The sequence below is a fragment of the Globicephala melas genome, chromosome 6 (assembly GCF_963455315.2).
Source record: "Globicephala melas chromosome 6, mGloMel1.2, whole genome shotgun sequence".
NCBI lineage: Eukaryota > Metazoa > Chordata > Mammalia > Artiodactyla > Delphinidae > Globicephala > Globicephala melas.
In genome coordinates this window covers 50341095-50355243 of record NC_083319.1, presented here as the reverse complement: position 1 = coordinate 50355243, position 14149 = coordinate 50341095, and the positions used below count along the sequence as shown (strand labels likewise).

Sequence of the window (14149 nt, the reverse complement as noted above, 5' to 3'; positions counted from 1 at the left end):
TTCACCGGACAGGGGTGGTGGCTCGTGGCCTCCAGGGCTCCTGGACCCTTTTCTCTGTTCTCTAAAGTCACTTGGATTTCAGGTTAAGTCGGAAGTAGGGAAGACTGTCTTGAACTCTGTCTTGGATTGGTGCTACTTCGGAGGCATCTCGTTGTTCCTGTTGTGTCGCCTGCCCTATGCCTTTGTGTTTTCCTTCTCGGTTTCAAACCGCACTCTCTACTTGATGCAAAATTACAGGCGTGTGTGTGTGAGACAAACTGACAACTCTCTGGAGACCAGAATCCTCTCTTTCCCTTTTAATCAGTTGCCTCTGCAATACAAGTAAAAATTATTTGCAATAGGGAATGGATATGTACTCTGGTATTATCTTACCTGTCACCAGTTCTTTTTCTTTTGTGTCTTCATTTGTAAAGTTTCTGCTTTACACAGTAGTTTATTTTAAGTTATAAATAATCAGGGTTTTGACTGCAGGGTTTTAACATTCTTGAAATGTGGATGAACTTGGGAGGGAATACTCCAGGGCTTAGTAATGGAAAGGAATACAGCCTCCCACCTCTATTTTAGCTTCAGTTCTTAGGCAGCGCTGCTTCCTTGGCAGCTGTCTGGCCTGAGTAATGGTTGTGGTTTCCCTGCAGTTCCCAGCGTAGACTCATCCCATCCTAGAAATTGCCCTCCCTCCCCCTCCCTCCCCCCTCCCTCCCCCTCCCTCCCCCCTCCCTCCCCCTCCCTCCCCCCTCCCTCCCTCCTCCCTCCCTCCTCCCTCCGTCCCTCCCTCAGCTAGGGGAATCGCAGCAGAGAAGAGCCCCTTTTCCTCAGATCTCTAGGTGGTCTGAGCTGGGTGCGCTGACAGTCACCTTGGGAAAACAGGTCCACCTGTGTCAGGGTTATTCCTGGGAGAGACAGTCTACATGCAAACCTTGGAAGTGGACCATTTTCATTTTAAGTGAGGAGTTACTAGTAGTGATTGCATTTGTGGCAAAGTGCCATTTAATATCTTGCCTGAGAGAATGAAATATGGTTATTCAATAAATTTTCATGAACAACTTCACTTCAGTGTGGGAAATACAAATGTTAAGAGTGTGCCTCTACCACACTGTCTTGTTGGGGAAGAATGCAAATAATTAAGACTCTGATGCATTCCAATTAGAAGCAGGAACAGGATACTGTAGTTTCCCCTCTCCGGGGAGACTAGAGAAGGAGGGTGCTTTAGTAAGGCAACAGTGGCTTTTGAGGTGTTTCTTGAGCTTTTTCAGAGCTGCTGTCAGAGATTGATGAAGGGAGATTGTTTTCCCCCTGAGTTGCTGCTGCAGCTTTTTCAGGACCACGCAGCTGATAACTTAATGAGCACCCACTTGTGCCGGTCCACTGTGAACAGGTGGGGTACAAGATAAGCAAGACTCAACTTCTGCTGTCAAGAGTCTGTTCGATCTGAAAAGTTTAGATGTTTTTTAAGACTCTGCAAACTCTCTCTGCTGGGATACCTGCGGCTTACAGAGGGAGTATGCGATACAGATGCACACTCTGCAATACAGAAATGCAACAAAGTGTGGGTTTGTTCCGTGCACACTCCCTTCAGGGTTTCTTTTTGGGAAGAAAGTTTGCCTTTGAACAGATACCTTACACGGTAAGCCAGTCTAGAAAATGGGGCTAATAACGCGTCTCATAAGACGAGGACTGAGTGAAATGACATAGGGTGCCTGGCTAGTGGATGCTAAGTAGACAGTAGCTAGTAGTCATCCCTCAGTATCCTGGGATGGGGGGAAGAATGGTTCTGGGACCCCCCTCAGATACCAAAATCCAAGGATGCTCAAAGCCCTTTATATAAAATGGTGTAGTATTTTCCTATAACCTAAGGGCATCCTCCTGTACACTTTAAATCCTCTCTAGGTTACTTACAGTACTGGATACAATGGAAATATTATAGAAATAGTTGTAAATACAATGTAAATGCTGTGTAAATAGTTGCCGGTGTGTGGCAAATTCAAGTTTTGCTTTTTGGAACTTTCTGGAATTTTTTTCCCCCGCTGTATATTTTTGATCCACAGTTGGTTGAATCCTTGCATATGGAGGGCCAACTGTAATAAGAACCAAAACAGGTGCTGAAAACTCTTAAGTGCTGGGCTCTGGGTTACTAAGCACAAAAAGGAGGTACCAGGTATGTTAGGGCAGTTGCTGAGGGAAAGAGCAAGAGATGCGCACACTCTCTTGAAAGGCTTTAAATGCCAGGAAGAGAACTTTAAGAAAAAGAAAAAGTCCCAGAAATCCCTAATGTATTAATGACTTGACTTTTCCTATAAAGAAGTGAACCAGTTTCCCAGTAAACAGGGCTACCCCCAACACCCTACACAGGGAATATTACTCTTTTGGGGGCTCTCGTATGCATAAGACCCAAAATTTTTTAGCATCACCCCCTGGGGAATTCCATTTGCAAGGGTTTCTGCCTACATTTGTTTAACTTTTAATCTGATTCTTTGTACATTGGCAAAAGGTCACAGCCAGACATTGCTCTTATGCTGGAGAAATGCCTGGGAATTCGAGGGAAATGATAAAATTCCTCCAGTGACTTTTTTTTTTTTTTTTTTTTTTTTTTGCGGTATGCGGGCCTCTCACTGTTGTGGCCTCTCCCGTTGCGGAGCACAGGCTCCGGACGCGCAGGCTCAGCGGCCATGGCTCACGGGCCCAGCCACTCCGCGGCATGTGGGATCCTCCCGGACCAGGGCATGAACCCGTGTCCCCTGCATCGGCAGGCAGACTCCCAACCACTGCACCACCAGGGAATCCCCCTACAGTGACTTTTGAGCTTAGCAAGGTTTTCTCTTCTGAAGGCTTTCTTTTTAGGAGACAGAAAAGTTTTTGAAACTAGGCGGGGCCCCTGTAGTCCTGTGTACTGTCATATGTTCCGTAGTTAAAAGTTATGCAGATTTGGCTGGGGTGTGTCATGAGGTGTGGGAGGGGCTGGTGGGGTGAAGATTCAGGAAGGGTTAGTAATCGCGCTGAAACTTTCAACATACCTCTTCCAAGAATATGAGCCATCCGGGAATTCCTTGCCTAATCCCTAAAACAAATCCCGTTGAGGAGCTGTGGCTGCAGATTAGTTTATCGAGGTTGAGAGCTGACACCCTATCAAATGCCTCATTGGTCAGACTCTAAGCAGTAATGGGGGCCAACAAGTGCTGGCTGGAATGGCCTTGGACCAGCCAGCCTTGGTATTGAGAGGCATTTTCCATTGAAAATTGGGTGGGTGCGGCAGAATGATTATCTCATATGTTTTACTGAGTTGTTTCTTCATCCTAAATCGAAGGGGCAGGGTCAGAAACATACAGTCAGACAGAAGTCAGATTCAACACCTATTTAGTGGGTTAAAAACTTTGATGTTTTACATGGACTTTTTTTTTTAATTTATTCATTTATTTATTTTTGGCCGTGTTGGATCTTTGTTGCTACGCATGGGCTTTCTCTAGTTGTGGTGAGCGGGGGCTATTCTTCACTGGGCTGCATGGACTTCTCATCGCGGTGGCTTCACTTGTTGCAGAGCACAGGCTCTAGGCGCGTGGCCTTCAGTAGTTGTGGTGCGCAGGCTCAGTAGTTGCGGCATGTGGGCTCTAGAGCAGAGGCTCAATAGTTGTGGTGCACGGGCTTACTTGCTTCGCGGCATGTGGGATCCTCCCGGACGAGGGCTCGAACCTGTGTCCCCTGCATTGGCAGGTGGATTCTTAACCACTGTGCCACCAGGGAAGTCCCTACATGGGCTTTTTTAAGGTTAAAAAAGAAATGTTCCCTAAAACGATTTAGAACCTACTTCGTCCCCACAAGAATTTTCATGACGACCCTTGTGAGAGAAAGCTCGTATAGCTAGCAAATTTATGAGGGTCTGAGGTGGCATTCCCATTAAAAATTTTGCAAAACCTGTATAACAGCAATGGAGAAAAGTTATCAGGCACTCAGTCCTAACATCCGGTATTGGCAATAGCTAGTTCCAGGTCTGAAGGTTACCTAGGAAAGCAGTCGATTAACTTTGTACACTGCCTATGGCACCGTGTGAGGAAGAGAGTTCTGAGTTGGAAAGTACCTGCTTCCGCTTTTGCAGCTTGATTAGAAAATGCCCTTCTTGGAACTTAGCATCTGACTGCTAGAGCCTGGGCAGGCCTGCATGGGCCTTCCCATGACGGTGACTGTTTCATTCGGGTTTTTTAAGGGGGCTCGCGCCTCCATCATCCAAAGCTGTGTCAGTCTCGATAACCTGTGAACTCAAAAGGGAGACTCAGGACTGTCATACTGAAAAAATGCCTATTAAATTAAACATTTTCTCTGCCTTTTTTGCTGCCTTCAAAACAGTGTTGTTTCCAAAGTGTGCTGTGCAGACAGATTTACAGGTGGCACAGGGAGGGACATAGCCCATTCTTTAATTACTGTGCATGACCCTTGTAGTTCAGGACTAAAAAACATAAAGCCGGTCACCAAACTCATTTATTTCATGGATAGATTGCTTAGAATGAGGCAAAAATAAGTATGAAATAAAACGGTGAGTTCGACTTAAGAAAAATAGTAAATTATCAGGATGAGTGGTATGAGAATAAGGCCAAAACTGTGAAGACAGCCCTTGAAATCTGAGATTTGGAAAATACTCTCAAAATACGAGTGTGACGCTTAAGTATGGAGAGCTAGGTGTACCTCAACCACACCTTAAGGAAAGTCGGACACAGAATGGCCCAGAAAAGCCAGGAAAGTTGAATTTGATGGACTTTGTGTCTTAATATGTGCATCTTGCTCTTGTCCACCCAGTTCTCTTTTCTGTTGCTCCAGACAGTGTATTCGTGAAGCTATTTAATGTCTTCCCTAAGTCTCATTCCTTTCTTTGCTTCCCGCAAGCCATTCTGCAATTTTAAGGTCTGTTGGTGTGACATTTGTGGTAGGATAGAGTGAAAAGGGGGAAATGCTTTGGCACTCCTGGGGGACATCACTCTGTTACCAAGCGTATCTCAGTCACCATCCGTCAGCGCCTAAGAATACAGAGACCCAGGCAGCCTCACATGTAATGCATCTAACTCTTTAAAAATGGAGCTTTTATTGGGTCTGCAGAATAGGCTTTAACAAGGATTGTTGTAGGAATTGGAAGTCTTGAGGTAGGAAAAAAGAAACCCTGCCGTGACCTGGAGAAATGAGCAATTGAAGTTCATGTTCATGATAGGTGAATAAAACCACAATAGAAAACACTTTGCTTCAGTCAGCAGAATCCCTAATTGTATGTGTGTGCATACTCTTTATGAGAAGTCCTAGGCTTTCAATTAGTAACTTTAGTCATTTAAAATCACTACAGATATTTGTTTAGTGCCCCTGCCAAATGGTTAAAGTTAAATCAGGTCTTTAACCTTAAAAACATAATGCAGCTTTTCTTAGTCACTTATACACCATTGTGTGTTGCAAACCATAGCAGTATAAATTTCTGTAATAATGAATGTTTATTTTTACTTTCAAACTAAATATTTAGCCTGATTAGAATATTCATAGATTAGAGGTTCTATTTGTGTTTCTCTTTCCCCATCATTGTGTGTGAGTGTTGAGGGGTTGGAGAGTTTGGAGGGTGGCAGGAACGGTAATAGTGGTGAAAGACCCTTGATAGATCCTTTGAGAGTAAGATATTTGTTGGGTGTTACATAGGAAGCTCTACTGACCCCAGAATTTCAAATTATACCATTAATTATGGCAAAGACTTCATGTCACATCCTTGAATACAAATGTTTACTGAATTTTACCCATATGCATATGTAAACATGGATTTCAGAGTTAATATGATAATTATTATTTGTATTGTAGACTTTACTCAGCCAACACAATATATACATTATGTTCACAAGAGAAAATGACATCATCTTTGAAAACTAATTATAGTATGCTTCATCTGACACCCGATATAAGCAAGGGACTAAATATATAGCTATATATTTATAGTTAGTGACAATATAGTTAGTGACAAGTCAGAGGCATTTAGAGAGAATATATGTAATACATTGTGGGAGAGAATTATTGGGATAGTTTGCTGGTCGGTAAGAGTTATTAGGCTGTAATTAATAGATAATGATTAGAATCCAGTTGTATCTTTGCCATTGTATGTGTTAGAAAAACCTTTCATAGAGATGAGAGGACACTGCAGATACTCTAGACTTTGTCACTTAGTTGAAGTTGAACCGGGGAAATACTGCATTCTAGTCATCAGTAGGATTTACTGACCTTCTCTTCTAAGACTTGTAGCTTCTTGGAGCTTTGTTCTTCGGAGGAGGAAATAATGTTCCAAGTGTAGCTGTTTGTTTCCATTCGCTGAGAGCCATTTCTTATAAGGGAAGTGTTCCAAGTCCTAGGCTGTGGGGTTCCTTCTCTGCCTCCTCTTGCCCGGAGCACCTGAGAGCCTGGGTGGCGGGGAGAAGGGGTGATGTACCTGTGTGAGGCAAGTAGCCCGTTCTCAATCCTAGGAAGGCTGTTGCCAAACATATCTAGCAAAGCAGAATGAAATTCTTTGAAGGAGTTAGTATTAGCAAAGCTCGTCCGGACTTCCCTGGTGGCGCAGTGGTTAAGAATCCACCTGCCAATGCAGGGGACACGGGTTCGAGCCCTGATCCAGGAAGATCCCACATGCCGTGGAGCAACTAGGCCTGTGCGCCGTAACTACTGAGCCTGCACTGTAGAGCCCACGAGCCATAACTACTGAAGCCCGCGCGTCTAGAGCCCGTGCTCCACAAGAGCAGCCACCGCAATGAGAAGCTCACGCACTGCAATGAAGAGTAGCCCCTGCTCCCCGCAGCTAGAGAAAGCCCGCGCACAGCAACGAAGACCCAACGCAGCCAGAAATAAATAAAAGTAACGATTTTAAAAACCCGATCTTTAAAAAAAACAAAAAACAAAAAACTCGTCATTTCTGCTTTTGAAAAGAATGAATAGTTTAGAAGAAACTTCCTGGTGAGCTCATTTTTAGAAGTCCAGTTTCTCCCTTACCCTTCTTCACTCGGGCTGAATCATTTGCCTCCTGGCCTGTGACAGGTTAGCGTGCACATGCCAGTGTTTATTCGAGCCCTTATCACATCTGCCACATGCCAGTCATTTCCCGTCAGCCGTGAGCCCCTCCCTGGTCTGAGTCATCTTGGTCACCCCAGAAGCTGACAGGGCACCAAGCACATGCACTAAGTGTTGACCTCATTGTACTGACTTGATCAGAAGGCTTGTTGCATAAACTAGTAAGAATTGAAGACATCGAGAACTTAGAAAAGTGGATTCCTGACATTGATATAGTGAGTGGATGATAGTTTGTCCATAAGAAAAAAAAAGGTGTAGAATTTTATACAGACCCTTTCTTTAATGGTGTATAAGCTGTTCTACGAATTAGCTTGGTGACTTGAGCTAAGGCGTGTAATTCTAGTTCTCAGTTTCTTTATAGGGAAATGAATAATTATATTTGATCAACTCTGAAGTCTTTTACAGTGCTTAAGATTCTGAGTGTTTGGTATAAAGCCTAGAGAATATTCTAGGTAATTTCTGTTGATTCATGCCATCTTTAAGTGCTTCCACACTCCTTAAACAACTTGTGTGTTTTCTTTCTCTCTGTTTTCTCTTTTAAGAAGAGAGCCAATGCATTCTGTCTGCAAAGCAACTTCCAAAGAGTGGCTGTCTTGTTTAGCTCATGAAGTGATGGAAAGATCTATTATTCAGTTGCAGCTTAAATAATGTACCAGCTCAGTGGGTGCTGAATTCTCTTCCTCACTCTGCAGCCCCAAGCCAGCAACTGCAGCCATCTCCCAGGGCTTCCTGAGAATCGTTCTTTCTCCTTCCTCTTTCCCTCCATCCTTCCTAGTAAAAGCTGCATCCTGGGAGCCTCCAGCACCCCTCCTTTCCCCATGGACTCCTCTCCCAGGGACCGCATTGCCTGTAACACGAGCACGGAAGGTAAGGCAGGCCTGCCACTGGGAAGCCTTTCTGATTTGTTCTTCACAAATGCGCTGAAGACGGGCCTCCTGGTGACTGTCGCAAGACCTCATTCACTGTTACTGACTGATGTGAAGTCACTCGCCAGCAGCCATGTTTCAGGGTTACCTCAGGCACATCAAAGTTTTTCTGCCTAAGTTCAGGGAGAGCACTTCGCCTGCCTCGGCCCGGTCTGTTTAGTGTCTGGGTGAGTTTTGAGAGGGGAGAGAGATTTGTGGCATCTCAGACACCCATTGAAATTTTCCAGAAATGGAACTGGAAACATTTGTGCTTTTCCTTCTGGCGTTATTGTTAAGTGTCTAAAAACAGTCAGGTGGCGACACATTGCAATGAAGAGGCAACGAGTTCATTTTGAACATCGGTGGCCTTCTTTCTAGCAGAACCTAATTTGGATTTTAATCAAAGGTCTGGGAGAAGTATTTGGTCTGCTTATACTGCTTAAGCGCACAGTTTGCAGATGTCTTTACTCAAGAGTCAGGAAGAGGCAGGAAGGGTAGACTCAATTTACCAAAGAACTGAGGTGAAAAACATTTGCCTGAAACTGAGAAAAATTTTTCTATGGGAACAGTGGTATCCTGGGTCTGTCCTCCAAAGCCTGCTTACTCACAATGGAGCTTTTTCTATATTATTATTTTTAATTTTTAAATTGAAGTATAATTTACAGACAGTAAAATGTACAACTCTCAAGTGGAGAGCTTGATTTTTTTTTATTGTAGTAAAACACAATAAGATCCACTATTTTAACCATTTTTTTTTCTTTTAACGTCTTTATTGGAGTATAAGCTTTACAATGGTGTGTTGGTTTCTGCTGTATAACAAAGTGAATCAGCTATACGCGTACGTATATCCCCCATCCCCTCCCTCCCAACCTTATTTTAACCATTCTAAGTGTGCCCTCAGTGGCATTTCATTGTGGCAATTAATTGCAGCCACCACCACTATCCAGTTGCAGAGCCAGATGAACTTTTACGTGAATGTATTCACCTGTGTGATTACCACCTAGATCAAAAAATAGAACTTTCCATCACTCCAGAAGGTTCTCTCGTCACTTTTCCAACTGTTCACCACCCCACCCACAAGGGAACCTCTCTTCTGACATCTCTCACCATCCTATAGCCTTGCTTCACCTTGAGAGGATCTGTATAAATGAAATCAGCATTTGGTGTCTGGTTTCTTTCCTCAGAGTAACCTTTGTGTTGTTACACAATTCAGTACTTTTCTTTTATTGCTGAGTAGTAAATACTCCATTTGTATGAATTTACCAGTTTTGTTTATCCATCTTTTGTTGACGGATATTTGGGTTGTAGTCAGGTTTTTGTTTTGTTTCTATTATGGACGAAGCTGCTATGAAAATCACCTATAGCTTGTTCTGTGGGCTTACGCACCCATTTCTTTTGTGTAAATTCCTGGGAGTAGAATTGCTGGATCATGGGTTGGAGATAGGCTTACCTTTCACTCTGTGTGTTTAACTTTCATTTTGTGATGTTGAAGTCAGGCAGACCTGGGTGTGAATTCTTCTTGTCCTGCCTGCTTACTTGCTTGGCCTTAGGCAATTTACTTTTCTCAGGTTTGGTTTTCTCAGCTGTGAAATGGACACTACAGACCCTCTGGGTCAGGGTTCCGTGAAGAAAACAGACATCATTCTAGCTAGTTCAAGGAGAATGAAACTTAATGGAGAGAATTAGGTGCCTACAGAGCAGAAGGGCCCATTGCTAGTCTCTGATTTGCCCCCTAGAAAGTTAGAAAGCTGCTGCTGCCCTGAGCCAGGACCTCCAAACAACCCTGTTACTGTCTCAGCCTCTGTAGCCCAGAGGAGGCTGAAATGATAGGGAGCTTGGAGGTAACTGCAAAGCTCAGGTCTGGGAAATCAGTTTTTGCCTATGACTGCTGCTACAGGAAAATGAGAACAAATGGCATCTGCTTCCCTTCATCCTTTTAGATCTTAAATAAATACTTGCACCTCATTGGTACCCTGTTGGCAAAGGGATTGGGGGCTTCTGGTCTCTGGGACTAGGGGAAGCTGAGTGCCAGCAAACAAAAGGCATAGATGCCTCCTGGGGTTGCAGTGGCAATTTAATGGCAGTGGTTATAATTTACTTGTATCATCATTATTACTGAGGACTGCTTTCTATAATTCGTGTTCAGAATTATAGAAATCAGTCCTTTGACTTTATAATCACCTGCTGGAGTGTGGATGCTACCATAAGTCCTACCTGTCACATAAGGTATTGTTTCTCTGAAGGGCCTCAGATTCTCAACTGCTCTGTGATTCTTGGTACTTTTCTATATGAGTAAGCTTGAGAAATTATAGTTTGCTAGCCTACAAGTTAATACAGACTGAGAAGTAACTTGATTCTAAGAGCTGCTGCTTTTACGTATAACTTTATGAAACTTAATGAGTATTTTCTTTTTGAAGTCATTTTGATTTATTTGTTTTTATTTTAATTTTTAAAAAATTTTATTGAGGGCTTCCCTGGTGGCGCAGTGGTTGAGAGTCCGCCTGCCGATGCAGGGGACACGGGTTCGTGCCCCGGTCCGGGAGGGTCCCACATGCTGCGGAGCGGCTGGGCCCGTGCGCCATGGCCGCTGAGCCTGCTCGTCCGGAGCCTGTGCTCCGCAACGGGAGAGGCCACAACAGTGAGAGGCCCGCGTACCGCCAAAAAAAAAAAAAAAAAGTTGATTTACAGTGTCGTGTGAGTTTCAGGTGTACAGCAAGGTGATTCTGTTATACATATATATAAATATATATACTCTTTTTTAATATTCTCTTCCTTATAGGTTATTATAAGATAGTGAGTATTCCCTGTGCTATACAGTAGATCCTTGTTGGTTATCTGTTTTATATATAGTAGTGTGTATGTTTTAATCCCAAACTCCTAATTTATCCCTCCCCTGATTTGTTAGTTTTTAATAAAGTAAAAGGTGATATATAAATCCGGTTTATAGATGGGCTGAAGAGAATGTCCCCTTTTCCTCCCTCTGTCTTATCTTTTGACAAGTTAAATGGTAAGAGATTCAATCTTTATCCTATTTTGTGCCTCAAATCTCATGCTGACAGCACGTTCTAGTCTACCAAAACATTGGCAATAGTGTCTGTCCTACTTCTACTTATTTGTGAAGTATGAGCCGTAATGTATTGTTCTTGAAACATTTAAAAATATAGCCTCAATTTTGGCAAAATCCTCCCTATAATGATGTCTCATATGGAAAGAACTGAGTTTTTCTTATTTTAGAATGTCTGTGAATCTTCTCTCTCATTCGAATAATTTTCCCTATGACCCTGACTGATTAGGGACCTTACTATTATTGCTTTCAGGAAAGTAGCTAGAAGCAGACTGGCCAAGCAATTTATTGATTAATATTTTATTTTAGGCTTCTATCTACAGTGCTACTTCTGAAGACTCCTTTCAGAGCAATTTGAAGCGATAAGGAAAGCATATATTCTAAGGGCCAAGATAAGCATGAACAGTAACTTCATTTCAGCCACTTGTTTAGCAGTTAGAGTGAGCTGGTTCTGTGCGAAGCTTGCTTAAATTTGAATGTGCTAGAAATATATTGACAGAATCTCCTGTTTTATCTCTTTTTCGCCAGACTTATCCAGTCGGCCAGGACTAACAATGGATGTCCAAACAGTTTACAGTGGCTAATACAATGCACAAAGGTTTTCTTTGTTTGGAGAGTGGAAAATAGAGCTGAAGGGGAGCTTCTTAAGGGCACTGACCTAATTCACTCCTTCAACAAAAATGATTGGTTATAAACATGTAGGTATTTCTGATCCAGGTGCCTATAAATATTTCAGCTAGTAGTGTTACAGCCTGAGGAAGGGCCGTGTGGTGCTGCTTTGTGTATTTTTGTAAAATAGCTTTATTTTTATTTGACAATATCCTTTAAAATTAAGGAAAAAAAAAAAGTCAAGTTCTGGCATGAGCTGATATTCCACAGAAGCTAGGGAATTAAGAAAGGCTGCTGGCATTGCATCATCACCCTCCTCAGTCCTTGAAACCTCATATTTGGGGACTGGTTAGTCATCTGCTTTTTAAAGATAAAGTTCCTCTATAAAATGTGGGGAAACAGAGCTTGGTTAAAATTAAAATTAGTTTGGGCATTGCTAAATTTTCTGAATTTCTTAAATTTCGTGGTTGTGATTTACTTTGTCCAGAAATCATACATCGGTGATGGTTTTGCTGTTTATTACCACAGAATATTTGCAGGCAGTATGCACTGTCTTAAAGAATCTCTCTCACTTATTAATAGAACAGGAGCCAAGGAGAGTACACATGTCACTGGGCAGGGGTGGGGCGAGGAAGCTCACTTGGCTTTAGCTGTAGTAATAAGCTCCAAGGAACAATGGCATTGTTGTTCTCAGTTGTCTTTGAGTGTGATTGGATGATCACATATAAATGTTGGCCTGATTGGATTATATCCCAGTAATGAACTGTCCTGAGAAAACAGCAGTCACATATCACTCCAGTCACCAGATTTGTCCTTTTGGCTTTATCTACGGGATAGTGATTTATGTAGCCAAGTGCCCTGGCAACTGGGGTGCTGTCATGTCCGTCTGTCTGTCTCTTTCATCTCTTCCAACTTGGGTATGTTGGCTCTATTTGTGTAGTCTGCTACATTGGATAGGTTATTATCTTCCTGAGAAGCCACGTAAGCTTTTTGATTGGGTTGAGCTTAGTCAAAACGAATGCTTGGAAAACAGTGAACTGCCAAAAAAAAAAAAAAAAGTCCTCAATTAGATGTAAACTTCATTGCATGTGTTTATCCTTTCGGAAGAGCAGTGTGTTTTTCACGAGGCCTGGATTCTGCCTAGTGTTGGGAGGAGGGTCACTTTTAATGTGGGGGGTTGATTGTGAGTTCTCAAGGGCAGGTCTGATTCTTGGCATTACCAGTCCAGGCATAGAATAGTTACTCATTAAATGAAGGACGGTGAAAGGAAGAGAATGGAGACGGTAAGTCCTAAAAAACTGAAACGAGATTGGCCTGGGTATGTTTTCTCTTGCCTTGCTGTGTTCCCCCCTACCTGCCCCTCCCCCAAAAAAGCACTTTGTAGGTAGCTTGGAGACTGAAGCTGCAACATTCCATTCCATTATTGGACCAACAAATGTAAAATATGCATTAATGGAGTTTGTAGAAGGGCTCTGAAGCTGTGTCCTTGATTTTTGCCAATAGGGGTGTGTTGGGGGTTGGCTCACTCAGCTCAGTTCCCAAGTGTCCATCAGAACTCCTGATGTCTCTGTAAAATGCCTAATTGTGAGGGGGCCCAGGACACAAAGTAAGATGCAGTCAGACCTTTCTGTAGTGAAGTGGTTGATGCAGTGTTAGACCCTTGGTACAGATCTCACTGAACCCTCCCAACCAATTGGGGGTAGGTGTTAAAACCCGACTTTTTTTTTTTTTTTTTTTGCGCGGGCCTCTCACTGTGTGGCCTCTCCCGTTGGCGGAGCACAGGCTCCAGACGCGCAGGCTCAGCGGCCATGGCTCACGGGCCCAGCTGCTCCGTGGCATGTGGGATCTTCCTGGACCAGGGCACAAACCCGCGTCCCCCGCATCGGCAGGCGGACTCTCAACCACTGCGCCACCAGGGAAGCCCCTAAAACACGATTTTATAGGTGAGGACACCGAGGCTCAGAAATGTTAAGTAACTCGTCCAGCATCACATAGTTTGTACGACAGGGAGGGAATTTGAGCCAAGGTCCCTTTAATTTGAAACCTATAGGTGCTTTCAACTCCCAGCCTCTGCTTTTCAGAATCATATGACCAGAGAAATAAGAGGGAGAAGCTAACGGCCCTCTGTTGATTTGAAGGATTTTACACATTATCACTGAAAGTATACAGAAATTTTTCCTTCAGGGAATCATGAGTCACAATGAAATATCAGTGTTTTTAAGAGATGTTTTCATTCTTCAGTGACCCATGTGTGTCCATTACCGTAGGATGCCCCAAAGACGCTAAGGTGTGTAAGACACAGCTTTATGGGGAAGTAGATTTCATAGACAACTAGTTAAAATCATAATTTTGTTACAGAAATATTAAGACTGTCTTGTCAAGTGAGAGAGAGTCCACTGTCTTCAAGTCCACAGCCTCTAGTTAGAAATGACTGTGTAATCCCATCCCACAGAAAACAACAATTGTAATTAATGTCAAGAAAAACTGGTTGTGGCTACAAAGCGTC

The 14149-nt window shown here is 43.1% G+C and overlaps 1 protein-coding gene across 4 annotated transcripts in view; it reads left to right on the top strand.

Annotated features, from left to right (window-relative positions):
- The window catches only part of TJP2 (tight junction protein 2), a 130221-nt gene that overhangs the window by 49235 nt on the left and 66837 nt on the right, over positions 1 to 14149 (top strand). The window lies entirely within an intron of this gene.